This window comes from Lactuca sativa, chromosome 4, assembly GCF_002870075.4.
Source record: "Lactuca sativa cultivar Salinas chromosome 4, Lsat_Salinas_v11, whole genome shotgun sequence".
Lineage (NCBI taxonomy): Eukaryota > Viridiplantae > Streptophyta > Magnoliopsida > Asterales > Asteraceae > Lactuca > Lactuca sativa.
The window spans coordinates 204,872,979-204,887,886 of record NC_056626.2 but is presented as its reverse complement, the minus strand read 5'-3'; positions in this window follow the sequence as shown (position 1 = coordinate 204,887,886).

The following is a 14,908-nucleotide window of genomic DNA, read 5'->3' as shown; positions in this document are numbered from 1 at the left end:
TAGACTTAGTGTTCCACCCGTATTATATGGATTCCATATAACAGCTGAGGGTGATATGTTTATTAGTGATAGTACACTGATAAATTTGGATGAACCTAAAAACTGCAAGGAAGCCATGGCAGGCTCGGAGTCTATAAAATGGAAAGAAGCTATGGACAGCGAGATTCAGTCCATGTATGACAATCAAGTCTGGAACTTGGTTGAGAATGTGCCAGGTCGTAAGACGGTCGGGTACAAGTGGATCTTCAAGAAGAACACCGACATGGATGGTAAAGTACACACGTATAAGGAGCTATTGGTTGTGAAGGTCTTTACTCAAACTCCCGGAGTTGACTATGATGAGACCTTCTCACCAGTTGCGAAGATTAAATCTATAAGGGTTATGCTAGCCATAGCTGCGTTTCATGATTATGAAATATGGCAGATGGATGTCAAACCACTTTCCTTAATGGGAAGTTAGCTGAGGATATATACATGAGTCATCCAGAGGGTTTTGTCAACGTAGAGCACCCTAATAGACTATGTAAGGCTTAGTCCAAACCTAAACTTTTTTTGGTTTCATGGTCTATTTGGCCTAGTTTGTACATGCAAATGGTCCCTCCAAAAATTAAAATGACTATTATACCCTTTTATTTTTTATTTTTATATATTTTATTATAAAGTTTAATATTTTAATAATTAAAACAATAGAATGGGTCTACTCTCTCTCTCCCTCTCTCTCTCTATATATATATAATGTTTATGATTCAGGTAATTTATATCTTTGACCCTAAGTATGCAATTTAAATGCAAGAATGATCTCATGGCTCCATAAGTGGAAATGCGCCACTTTATGCGTACGCTTGGTGTATGTTTTGGTATGTTGGGTGTATGTGGCAAAGTGTAAACCCTAACTTTTAGGGTTTGAGCACTATTTAAGCATCATTAACTCCCCAAGAATCATTCCCTTATCAGCTTCCAATCCCATTTGGTACCTTGCAAAACCTAATCCATTATTGTGAGCATCCTTTAGCCTTAGAGTGTGTTTTTGGTGTTCTTAAAGGAAAAAGAAGGAAGTGGATACACCTTGGAAGCTTAAGAACATCTAGATCTAGAAGTATCTCACCCTCAAGCACCCTTTGGAGGTATAAAGTTCAGATCTTGCTAAGTTATTTGCTTAGATCTTGTTAGCCTTGGTTTTGTGTTCATTTTTGGTCCCATCAGCTTGGTGTTCATAATTATGGATTACTCTAACCAGAAGAATTGTCCTTTTAGACGTTTTTAGGTGTTATGGATCATAAAAATGTGATATTGGTATTTCTTTTCCTTTCATGCAAGAGTTGTGATGTCTTAATGGATTATCAAGTTAGGTTTTTAGCTTTTGGGCCTTGTCTAGCCATGGAAAGTCATAAAGTTGGAAACTTTATGACTTAGAACAATGTGCTAAGTCTAGATATGTGTTGGGATGGGACGTATTAATGGAATAAGCATATTTGAATAGAAAAAGGGTTCAGGCGCAACACATTGGGTGTACTAAGCGGTACGCTATGGGAGAAAGCCTCGATTGTCCACTTAGTCTTTGACAATGCCCAGCGTAATAGCTGAGTATGCGGGGCGTACTCAGCCAGCTTGACCTTCCTTTGATTTTTGACATGTTAACCTTGACCTTTGACCTGGAGTTTCACCAAGTTTGACATTGGGTAATTTTAGGTATTTTGAACTGTAGTTTGAGTCTAGGTGACTATTTTTTGTATAGGTGACCTGTAGAGTTGGCTTTGGAGCAACATTTGTATATGGTATCTTTTCAGAATGTGAGATGAGTTTTCCTCACTATACGTGTAGGTCGAAGGCACCAATGCCAACCTAGTAGATTGTGTATTCTAGTTCGAAATGTTGCTATACTATAGTGAAATGTTAAGATCTGCATGATTATCTGGTTGTTGTTATGTGTTTATTTGTCTTAGATGTCGATATAGTGTGATTAGGTTGAGACCGTAATGCTTTGTGCTACGAGTCAAAAAACCCGGGCAAGCCAACCGAAAGGTTGTGGGACGGTGGCAATCCAACCGTGAAGGTTGTGGGCCGGTGAAATCCAACCTGAAGGTTGTAGGCCAAGGGTAATCTAACCTGGAGATTGTGGACGCAATGCATATTATTTGTATATGCTCTGTTATGTGGTATTAAGGGGGAAATCAGTAAGCTTTGGCTTATAGTTTATGTTTTATATTTCAGGTACTTCAAAGGATCGAGGGAAAGCAAAGGCTTGATCGTGGACATCCTTCTGATTTGATGATATTTGATTTTGGGATACTCTGATTCTTGAATATTATTTATGGGAACTATGTGTTGTAAAAAATTATGATTTTTGGTTGGACTTTGAGTATGAAAATTTGACCTTGATTATGGGATGTTACAAGTTGGTACCAGAGTCATGGTTTGAGAGTATTGGATGAGCATTCGTGCGAATCCATAATCAAAATAAGAATGTGTTAAAGTTTTCAAGATAGTTTTCAAAATTGTTTTCAATAATGGTTTTCAAGGGTAACCAAAGAAGGATGAGATGTGTACGATCCACCGGAGCAAGAAAGTATATCCCAAGATACCTATAATGTTATTTGCTTATGATAGAACTACATGCCTAGTCGTTAGGTAGGGATATTCAGGAATTACATGATAGAATTGTATGGATTGTGATGCCTTACTCCTATAGAGTTTTCTGCTCGAAAGTTTCTTGTAGGACTCTTTCGGGTGTGAATTAACTAATAATTGAACACGTTATGTCACATGTACATGGGTTAAATAATCTTAGAGTAAAGGATTTCGTTCGATTTCCTAGCTCTTTTTCGAGTCCAACCATTGTGGTGTTAAATCTTTTAATCTAAGTTTATTTAAGTTATGTTGAACGTGATTGTATTCATGAAGTAGTTAGCTGGCACTAATAGGGGTCTGTCGGCAGCTGATGGCAGGGTAAGATGAGGATCCTAGGATAGCTGAGGGGGTATATAATACTCTTGGTGCACTGTTTAGCGGGTGTTGGGTGTATCATTATGGCGAGTGTGTGTAGCATGTCAGGTAAGGAATGTTTAGCCACTATTGAGAGAGTATGGATAGGATGTATGCGTATGCTAGTTGTTGTGATTTTTTTTGGGTAGTTTGTGATGATCCACTGAGACAAATATGGGTAAGTATGGAAGGTAGTATGGGCCTATACTACTGAAAGCACAAGACCTATACACATAGCAAGGAAGTCACAAGCCTCGAGGGTTTAGACTCTTTGTGATGGTTGAAATGGTATAAATTGTGTCTTTTCTAATATATTTTGGTTCATTATCAGTATGGTGTTCCCAAGAGGAACTAGTTCTGAAGCTGGTGGCCAGGATAGGTTGGGCTTGACTGATGCTTAAATACGGGAGGTGATTACCACTAAGGTTTAAAAAATATTGTAGTAAGAGTTACCAAGAATCGTGGATCGGATCATTGGCAGGCTAATTGCAAAGTTCGAGGAGCGAATTGCAGCCTTGTAGATTATGAGAGGGACTGATGTGGTGACTACTGTGGGAGATCTTGATGTGGGCACATGACTCAGATAGAGAAAGAGGGCTCATTCATCGATAGACGAAGAGTTCGAGGCAGCTAACATGGGTACCGGAAGTCAAGGGGGATTTGATATATGTGGGAAGTGTGGTGGAACCCACGGGTTTGCTTCTCATAAATTTAAATACTACAAGTGTGGAGAAAAAGGGCATGTCATTCATGACTGCAAGAAGGATCGGATGTGTTTCCACTGTCACCATTCGGGTCATCTCAAACCTGACTGCCCTACATGGGGAGCGGAGGGAGAGCAAGCCTCGATAATATTCCAACTACATCTTTTGTTTCAGAGGGGAGGGCCTCATGACTTCCCACTGGGTGAGAGGTGCACCATCCACCACCCGGCAGGAGGTCAAGGTCGAAACACATAAAATCACAGCTATGAAATTTTGATCCTCGGTTTAATCATGAATGGATAGTAATTTGTATAGTTAGATTGTTAGAACTATCATGTTAGCATCTATAGGCTTTAGTGGATCTTTTGGGGGTGCTTCGTAAATCATAAAGTAAGAGGATCATTCGTGAAGGGTTTGAAGCGGTAATGTTGGGAAAGCTTCTAGCATCCCCATCTAGGGTTTGGGATTTCCTTGCGATTGTTGGTTATTATTAACGAATTGTCATATTTTTCATACTGCGAGTTGTGTGTAGAGAGTATCTGGAAGAAATGGTTTTAGGCTTCAATGTGGAACACGTTACCAATGCAGGAGATAGCCCTAAGCAGGGGAGGACTGATTGTTCTGCTTGAAGGATCAGTATCCATATTTATTTTTATAGTTTCCGCATGATGATCTGAAGGAAGTTACAGTGTAAGTTTGTTGGATTCTGGTGTTCGAGATTGTTGGGATCTTTTATGACGAAGAGGATTGAGAGAATGATCCGAAGTGGGTGCATGGTGAGTTTTTGTCAGATTCCTGCTCTCGGAGTTGTGCACGTCGTACTTGCGTTGGAAGCTTCTAGACAAGATCCTGTTGTAGCCGGTTGTCCCTTCTAGGAAAATGAAATAGAGTTAAGAGGAGTGTGTTGTGCTCAGTTTTAATATCAATTGAAGGTGGGGTTGGCTCGTTGAATCAATCGCTATCATTACTAGGAGGTAGAGCTATTGTTGAGTTATTAATCTGCTTCATGGTATAATGGATACACTTTTGCACGAGTATTTTTGGACCCACAAATAGGGTGTCGAAGTATCGTTGACCAGGTTTTTGGAAGGACCTCAGATCTATGCATAACCCCCTTTTGGTGGGGTCACGCAGGTAGGGTCGGAAAGGAGTCAGTCGGACCTCGGTTATGATGGCAATTAAAAGCTTGGTTCAATCAGTTAAGCAATTATAGGATCGGTTCGGTTATTAATCTCAAAAATTTCTTTGAGATGGTTTTATGGTTGGGATGTTTGTTGATATGGATGGCAATCAAGCTGGAAGGCTTAAGGTCTGGACGTTATGGATTGTGAATGTATAGTAAAATTGTTGAAGTAGTTAGAGTGATTCAAGTGGGAGAGAATAGCTTGGAAATATGGGTAAAAATTTCAAATGCGAATTAACTTAAAAATTCATATCTAAGGGCAAGTGAATAGTTGGTTTTTTTTATCATAATTAAGGAATCAGAGATTGAGGATTTGGGTTATTCTCGGTTGAGGATCCGAGTCATATTGGTTTTCGATTAGTTATTCTTGAAGATCGTTGGCAATGTTGGATTAGTGTCTAATTCCATAACTATTTTGGTGTGTACTTGACCCGATGGTGCATGGTCCTTTTGGGTTGCCTTCACCAAAGCAACTTGATAGGATGAATTATGGAGAGAGAGAGAGAGAGGATTAATTATGATTTATTAATATATTATGAGAATAATATATTAAAGGAGAAATCATATTGTTTAATTAATATTAGTCAATAATTAATTAAGAATTAATTTTGTGGCTAAAAGACATTAATTAAACTTAAGGGACTAGAACTGTCAATTATATGATAGTTGAATATTGGGCTAATGGACTTCATATTAGAGGGGTGGACGAATTCTATGGGGAAACCCATTAGAAATCATCCTAGGCCTCTAAGGAGGGAGTCCATATGTTGCTTAGGGCCTAAGCAGTCAAATTAGGGTTTCCTTGTTAGATAACCCTAATAGCCTCACTATTTAAGGATCCCTAGAGCACCAAAAACGTGGCCAAGCGTTTCCTTAGGGTTTCCACACGTTTTTTGGGTGCATCCTATCTTCTTCTACTTTATCCTCCTCCTCTTGGTGTTTGTGAGCCATTAGAGGAGTGACACTTGTGACTCTAAGCTTTCTAAAGCCATTACAAGGAGGATTTGAAATTGTTATTGCTACATAACAATCAAGGTATGATCTAAACCCTAATTCATATATTAATATCGATTATCATATGCTAGATCTAGGGTTTAAAGTCTTGGATGAATGCATATATAATAGAGAAACCTAGATCTAAGCATTAGGGTTTGCATGAGCACATAGGATGTTCTTATGGCTAAAACCCATCAGTGGTATCAGAGCCTTGATTGGTTTCTATTGTATTGATGCCTTGATTATTTGTTCAAGCATTGAAAATCGTTTTTTTTTTGTGCCCCTGACTGATGAACTCGGCGAGTTCCATAGTGGACTCGGCGAGTAGGTTCAACTCGGCGAGTTCATAGAGGAACTCGGCGAGTTCGAGCGTCAGTAAGGGCGGATTTCGGGATTTCTTGCTATTTAGCTTGAGGATACTTGCCTTAATTGCTTTGGGTCATTAATATCCGAATTTTATCATATATTTGAGTATATCATTGACCAAACAAAAGATAATTACCATTTGATTGAATGATAATTTCCTTATACGATAATAATTGATTATTTGAATTAAATTGGTAAATTGTCTTGCAAGTAATATTGACTAGGTCAAATTTAGATAATCATTAAATTAATTGTTTAATTTAAATTATTTTCTATTTGATCCTTTGTGTTTTGAAAAGTTTTAAAACTTGCCCTCAAGTTTTGGAATTTAAATTTTGATTAAAAGGTTTGATTTGAAATATTTAAATTCTAAACCCTAATGATTTGAAATGTTTCAAAACTTGCTCTCAAGTTTTAGAATTTAAATTTTAATTAAAAAGTTTAATTTTAAAAGGTGTTAAATTCTAAAACCCTAAGTTTTGAAAAAGTTCAAATTACACCCTTATGGTTTTATTAAATTAATTAAGTGTATAATTAAAAGATAGTTAATAAATCCATAGTGATATAGTTTACATTTAATTAAATTAAAAGTATAATTTATTAAATTAGACCACCTAGTATTTTAAAAGTGTAAAATACACCCTTATACTTTATATAACATTAAAAGTCTAATATTATATATGTATGACTTAAACTGCTAGTCTTACCGTTAGTAGGCCTCATTCACAAAGCTGGTCTATAAGGGGTGTTTAAAGAAATTGCCTATAAAATGGCGATTGAATGGGTATTCACTCTTACCCACCGCACTCTTGACTAGTGGAGGGTCATTAGCCGAATGGGTAGGATAGGGCAAACCCTTTCCATTAAAATTATAATCAAGTATAAAGTAACTAAATGTTTATACAAAATTCCTAATCTTAGTTACTTTAGGCAAAAGTGAATTGATGCAAATCCATGAAATTACACTTTGTGCCCTTGCAAAGACGTTAGTGGAGCGTGTGTGGTTAACCGGCACACTAAATGGTTCTAAGCAAAGGTAGTAAAGGGTGAGTCAATGTTTGTCATAGTTCGGTGGAGCGTGTGTGGTTAACCGACACATCGAATAGGTGATTGTAACATTGGGGGCACCATGTAAGTTTGCATGGTTATTCACACCTTGTTTTGTGATCCTTGGCATCCCAGTCACAAATCGAGGGGCATATCGAGATTTAAACCTGCCATTGAAAAGTTCAATGAATCTCAAAGGATCTAGGAGTTTTTCAATACATTTAAAACTTAATCTCCTTTTCATTTTTCATGGAGGAAAATTAGTGAATCGTCATTCACTTACCTTCAAATGTTCTGCAATTTAGGTTACAACATCCCTCTCCCAAGTTGTAGAGTATTGTGTTGGGTCCTAGCCTTAATATCTCATTTGGGTGATTTATTAAGGACTCAATCAATCAACTAACTTGAATTTTCTCCCATTTTGTAGATGTCAAAGTATGACAACTATGGTCTTCCCAAATCCCGTGGAACAAGCTTTCCACATGAAGATGATATTCTACGATTCGATTAAGGAACACGAGATCATGCTTCACTTCCTCCACCTCCTCCTATTATTCTCCCTAACCCACAAGTTCAAAGGATTGAAAAGTTAAAACTCACTCAAGCCCTTTTGGCAAGTAAACATGAAGAAGGAAAGTCAGTGTGTGCTCACATCCTAGAGATGAAGTGTCACAACTGTAAATTTTGAGCCATGTAATCTATACATTCAAGTTAATGTGAATCAAAAACTTCAATCAAATACAACATGCTAGAACTACAAATAGTCATCAAACAATTGGAGACCCTAGAAGTTCTTGTTAAGTCTAATTTAGGCTAGAACTTCCTTATTGGATCCAAATGGGCCAATAAGCTTCCAATTAGACTATCATGGGCTTAGAACCCTAATTGGGCTCTAATTGGACCCACACTTATTTATTTTAACATGTTAGGTCATGTTGGGCCTAGAATGAAATGGATTAAGAGCCTTGATACATGAATAACCTAAAACTAGTTCAAGAAAAACATAAAAATCCTACTACATTCTCTTAAGCATAAAACACACTTTAACTAACTCAAATATTGGGCTTAAGGGCCAAAAGGCCCAAAAATCTTTTTTTTTCCTTCACATTCTCGGCCCAAAGGCCCAAACCCAAGAAGATAAGGGAGAGTTGACTTAATGCATGCCACCTCATTAATATCCAAAGGATATCCATGCAATATTTCCCATTCCTCCATGCACATCACTTCAAAATCACTTCTCCCTTCTCTCCTCTCTCACTCTCGGCCATACACACATACACCCACCAAAAATCTCTCAAACACTCTCTAGATCACTCAAGAACATCTCTTCCCCTCCATCCAAAATCTCGAAAATTTGGAAGCATTCAAGAAGGTTCTTCCACAAAATTCTTCATCTAAGGTAAGATCATGCATAGATCTATGGTTTAAATTCTTTTGTTATCAAAATCCTTTCCTAACCTATGCAAAAATCGTGATCTTACACCCTAGAACCATCTCAAAACTCAAGATCTTCATCAAAGGGAGCCAAGGCCAAAAACACTTCATTTTTCTTCCATCTTTTCTTCCAAAAACCGAAACTACACCCAAGGTGAGATTCATACCCCTATTTTCTGTTTTTATGAGTTTTGTGGGGGGGGGGGGGAATACAAGTGAAAGTGTAGATCTATATGTGTTTGTATGCCTTGTATGATTTCCATGCTTATATGTATGCTTATATGTGTTTTAATGTTGGATCTAGCCATTAAACCCCTCAAAACCGAGATATAACTTATGTTTTATGATTTTAGCTTCAAATATATTTCTACATATAAAGTGATACAAGAAAAATAGCTAAGTGGTTAGCAACAATTTTCTTTAAGCTAAAAACACACATTTTGGGCCAAAAATGTGAAAAATACAAAATTAAGGGCCCAAATTGACATTTCACAGATTCTGATGGACGAAATGTGCCAAAACAGTTTCCATAAAACTATTTCTGGAATTATATTCAATTAGAGGATTAAAAACATAAATTTCAAGCTTATTGGGCTAAAAATGAAAATTTCGGCCCAAGGAGGCCCATTATGCGAATTTTTCTGTTTTGGAGGGCCAAAACTGTGAATTTCTGTAAAACAGTGGACTATAAGTGTCCCAAATCCTTTTCAAGGTTTAAAATGCTTTTTAAATTTAAAAAGGACCAAAGTTGCAAAAATTTTCCAATTTGGGCCAAAATTGTCAAAATTGCGAAAAGAAGGGCTAAAACCGAGAAAAACTGCATTTTCAGGGACTTAAACTGTTTTCTATGAAAAATATGCTGGAAAATATTAATTTCAATAATTTTTGGTGTTAAAATGTCAAGAAAAATAGTTTAAGGACCAAACCGGGAAATATTACAATAAAAGGGTTGAAAATGTAAATTTTACAAATAATGAGGGGCTGAAAACAGAAATATTTCAAGGCTAATTCAATATGTACAATTTGATCAAATAATGACACCTCGACTATCGACGAAATACAACTCATTACAATACCAAAAGTCGTTGTTAAACGAATTGGCTCGGTCTCGAGCCAATGGAAATCTACAACTACTAACTCTTCGACACTACGAATCATACAAATAACGTTTGGTAATACATATACATACGAGTGTGCACAGACGTCTACGCACCATCTTCGGGCCCCAAAAGTGTAAAATCTTGCTTGTTGGGCCTAGCTAGCCCAATGACCTGATCTTAAGGCCCGAAGACACATATTTTCTACGAAGTGCTGAGTTTCACCGACTTGACACAACGTGGAGTGACTTTCAATGGCTTGTACCACTGGTCCCCAAGGGTCCTTGGTATTGCTAGAAGAGTCTGCATATTTTACGAGGCGGGTCGGGGACCCCTCGCACGCATATTTTCCCCAACCGGTTAATGGAGTCACCGGGGTCTTCGTGACCTCTTTCTCTTCGGATGTGGGACTACACCTAGTCAGGGCGATTGGATAACGTGATTAGTACGGACGACGCCTTCAGGATCGTTAGTATAACTATAAACTGGGCGTTTGTGTAATGCGGGTTTGTAGTAAATAATCATGCTCGAGAACCTTCCAACGTCGCCTGGGACTGACACTATACGCTATGCAATGGTTTCAATGTAACTTCATGTAATTCAAGGAACTAGGAGAACATCGGGTTTTCCTAGGGTTTTCAATACATACAGATTTGAAATGCATACATCTTCAATGAACATTTTTTTTTTACAAGTATAGAAACAAACAAGCATACCTATGGATCTTCACAAACGTTTTCCAAAGCTTTTCTTTTCAGAAAATATCGGATTTTCTGGTGGTTTTTCAAGCAATACAAACAATCGATTTCAAACACTACTTATGAACTCACCAACATTTCATATGTTGACGATTTTCCAAAATACTTGTATTCTCAGGGAACCAGTGAATCAAGGGAAATCATATTCGGTGACGGTTGCAGTTTATTTTTGAATGAATGGAACAAATTAATTTTTGGGAATGTAATGTTTTAAACAATGTATGACATGTAAACACTACTGGTTGTAATATGAAATGAATGGTGACGAATGTTGTTATGTTTCATATATATTCAATGTTATGATATGCAATTGAGTCACGACAGCCCCCGGACGTTTCCGCCGTCTGGTTCGGGGGTGTGACAGGTTGGTATCAGAGCCTTGTTTATAGTGAACTAGCATGTCGAGCCATACATTGATATGCAACTATAAACCAAAAAGAAGGACTAACATAACTCTGAACAAAACAAATAAATAAAACACACTTGCCTGCATTAGGAGTAAGGACCTAACGCTGAATCAAACACCATAATGCTGGTATCTCGGTTAACTCGGGACTGTTCTTAGTGATACCAAGGAGTGAATGTAGCCTGATCAACTACATTCTCTCCAAGGTAAAACTAACACACGTCTTGATGAGATCGGAATAGCCAGGGAACCTAAAACTATACCCTTTATCACCCAAAAAGAGAATGTTTGCTTAGTCCGTACAATAGTCATAGTACCCTAAGAATAATGTAGCATAATTACGTACTCGCGCAGACAGCATGGCTGGTTTTCATCACCCTGGAGACCCCTACTTCCCTAATCAGGGAAACAACGGGTGGCTAGAGGAGGAGGAGGAGCCTGAGGAGGAGCAGTCGGGTATCCAATTTCATCAGGCCTTAGTAGCTCACGGGATGCTGGTGGATGAACCGGGAGAGAATCCAGGAGAAGCACACGACGTCGAACCCGACGAATATATAGACACCGACTACGAATTTGGAGAGGTCGACGATGACGACGAGGAGGGTCAGGTCGGGGGCCAGGACCCCATCCCGCCATGCGAGGACGAGGCACAACCAGATCACCCCGCTCCACCAGTGAACCCCCCAAGGGAGAACCGTTCCCTCGAAGCTGAGATCGCCGCACTGCGACAACAGCTGTATGCTATGGAAGCTCGGGCAGTGAGAGCAGAGCACGAGAGGGATGAAGTTATAGGAGACATGGCAGAGATGGCGCAGCTACTGGCGCAACATTTCGGCATATGACTTCGGCACCACCTCCTGACGCAGCTCATCGCGGTTAGGGATAGACCTATCGTAGTAGGATATTAGTAACTATGTTATGTACTCCGGCTCTATGTTTAAGTGACTACACTACTCATGGAGCCGTTATGCTGTCGGATTAGTGTTACTTATGTATGCTCCTACGAGCAAATTTTCTTGTACTAAATGCGGATAATATTAATAAACCTTTGTGTGTTTTGCTAAGATATTCTCAGTTGTTATGTGTTGAAGCGTTATGATTGTATGCTTGATGATAGTAATGTTTAGGTTCGTACCCTACACCTAGTTAGTAGGATCATAAGCTCACCGAAACCACGTACACTCAACATCTTTCCGTTTCATGACAGAAAGATGCCTCGCCCAGCTACTCGCGGAAATCCCGAACCAACCCCGCCGGAAGTTGACTCCACTGCTTTCCAGGCAGCCGTGTCTGCTGCGGTCACGGCAACTATGGCACAACTTCACTGAGGAAACAATGGAGGAGGCAATGGTCAAGGCTCCGGAAGTTCGAACAACGGGACGAACCAATGGCTCACTAAAACGTGCACCTACAAGGATTTTGCGAACGCTAAACCCCGAACTTTCAACGGCACTGGGGGAGTGATCGCTCTAAAGCGATGGATCGAGAAGGTAGAGTCGGTGTTCGAGATATGCGAGTGCCCCGAGCAGATGAAGGTGAAGTTCGCGGCCTGCACTTTTGTGGACCAAGCACTCACTTGGTGGAATGGTCACATAGAAGCTATGACACTCCCTGTTGCCAACTCTATACCCTGGACAGAAATGAAAGAGATGTTGACGGCTGAGTACTGCCCCCGAGGTGAAATACAGAAGATGGAGCAGGAGCTTTGGAATCTCACGGTGCAGAATGGGAACATCGATGCTTACATATCGAGATTCAGCGAACTATCCCTGTTGTGCCCGGGTATGATCACATCAGAGGGAAAGAAGATTGAACGATTCATCTGGGGACTGACATCCCCCATTCAAGGGAATGTGATAGCTGCTAACCCTGAAACGTTTGACAGCGCGAAGAGATTGGCAAAGAGGCTATATGATCATAACCACAAAAGGGCGAAAAACCAGTGGAGACCGAGAAGAAGAAGGAGGGGGATGGTAAGAAGGGATGGAACCACAAAAGAAAGGGGCGGCAGGGCCCCGAGACCTCAAAAAGGCAACAAACAGTGGCAGTTAACGCTGTTACTGCGCCGGTTCCAGTCACCTCACATGCTCCAGCCTCAGTTGCTTCAAATGCTTCAAGGCCCTATTCTGGTAGCGCTCCCAAGTGCAATAAGTGCAGTTTCCATCATCATGGAGAATGTAAGGAGTTCCATTGAACCAGTTGCAACCGAAGGGGACACACTGCAAAGTTCTGCAGGACTTATCCTTCTCAGAACCAGAGTCAGGGAAACAACCAGAACAACAACAACAACCACCGCAACATCAACAACACCAATGCCGGCGGCAACAACGCAGGGCCTAGCCACACCTGTTTCGGGTGTGGAAGGACGGGACATTTCCGTCGAGATTGCCCTAACAACAACAACAACTCAGGAAACAGAGGAACAGGAAGAATGCTGACTATGGGTCAGAGTGATGCAGTTCAAGATCCCGCAGTTGTGACCGGTACGTTTCTCCTAAACCACACTTATGCATGCATCTTATTTGATACCGGAGCGGAGCGAAGTTTCGTAAGCGAGAAGTTTAAACATTTACTAAAACAACAACCCCAGAAGCTAAATGAAACCTATACGGTGGAAATGGCCAATGGGAAAACCGAATCCACTAGGGAGATCTACATCGGATGTACCCTAACCCTTAACCAGCACGTCTTTCGAATAGACCTAATGCCAGTATCAATTAGGAGTTTCGATGTGATTATCGGCATGGATTGGTTAAGCCCCCACCATGCTGAGATTATGTGCCACGAGAAGGCCGTTCGCCTTCGTCTCCCAAATCATGAAACCCTAGTAATTTACGGAGACAAACCCAGTACGAATCTCCACCTCATCTCGTGCATCAAAGCGCAAAAACACTTGCGAAAGAACAATTTGGCGTTCTTGGCTCACATAGTGGACAAGACCAAAGAAGAAACTAACATCCAAGACATTCCGGTAGCGTGTGAATTTCCGGACGTGTTTCCCGAAGATCTTCCAGGAGTACCCCCAGAGAGACAGGTTGAATTCCGAATCGAACTCGTTCCAGGAGCAACTCCCCTCGCTAAATCACCATATCGGTTGGCACCTGCTGAAATGCAGGAATTATCCAGCCAACTCAGTGAGCTTCTGGACAAGGGATTTATCCGACCTAGCTACTCGCCATGGGGAGCTCCGGCGCTCTTTGTCAAAAAGAAGGATGGATCTTTCAGAATGTGCATCGATTACAGAGAGTTAAACAAACTCACTGTCAAAAACCGCTACCCACTCCCGCGAATCGATGATCTATTCGACCAGCTCCAAGGAGCTAGCTATTTTTCTAAAATAGACTTACGATCCGGATACCACCAACTCAAGGTCCGAGAAGAGGATATTCCAAAAACCGCTTTTCGAACCCGCTATGGACATTATGAATTCGTCGTAATGCCCTTCGGTCTAACAAATGCACCTGCCGCATTTATGGACCTAATGAATCGAATCTGTCGACCGTTTCTGGACAACTTCGTCATTGTGTTTATTGATGACATCCTCGTCTATTCTCGAAGCAAAGAGGAGCATGGCCGACATCTCCGACAAATTTTAGAGACTCTGCGCACGGAAAAGCTTTACGCCAAACTCTCCAAGTGCGAGTTCTGGCTTCGGAGTGTGAATTTCTTAGGCCACGTAGTTAGCCAAGATGGAATTCATGTGGATCCCTCTAAGGTCAAAGCTGTGGAAGGATGGGCAACTCCGACTACGCCCACAGAAATTCGTCAGTTCTTAGGCCTAGCAGGGTACTATAGGAGATTCATCCAAAACTTCTCTAAGATCGCCAAGCCGCTTACCTTGCTTACGCAAAAGGGCGTGCCATTCAAGTGGACAGACCGACAAGAGATTGCGTTTCGAACCTTGAAGCAAGCTCTTTGCAGCGCTCCTGTACTAT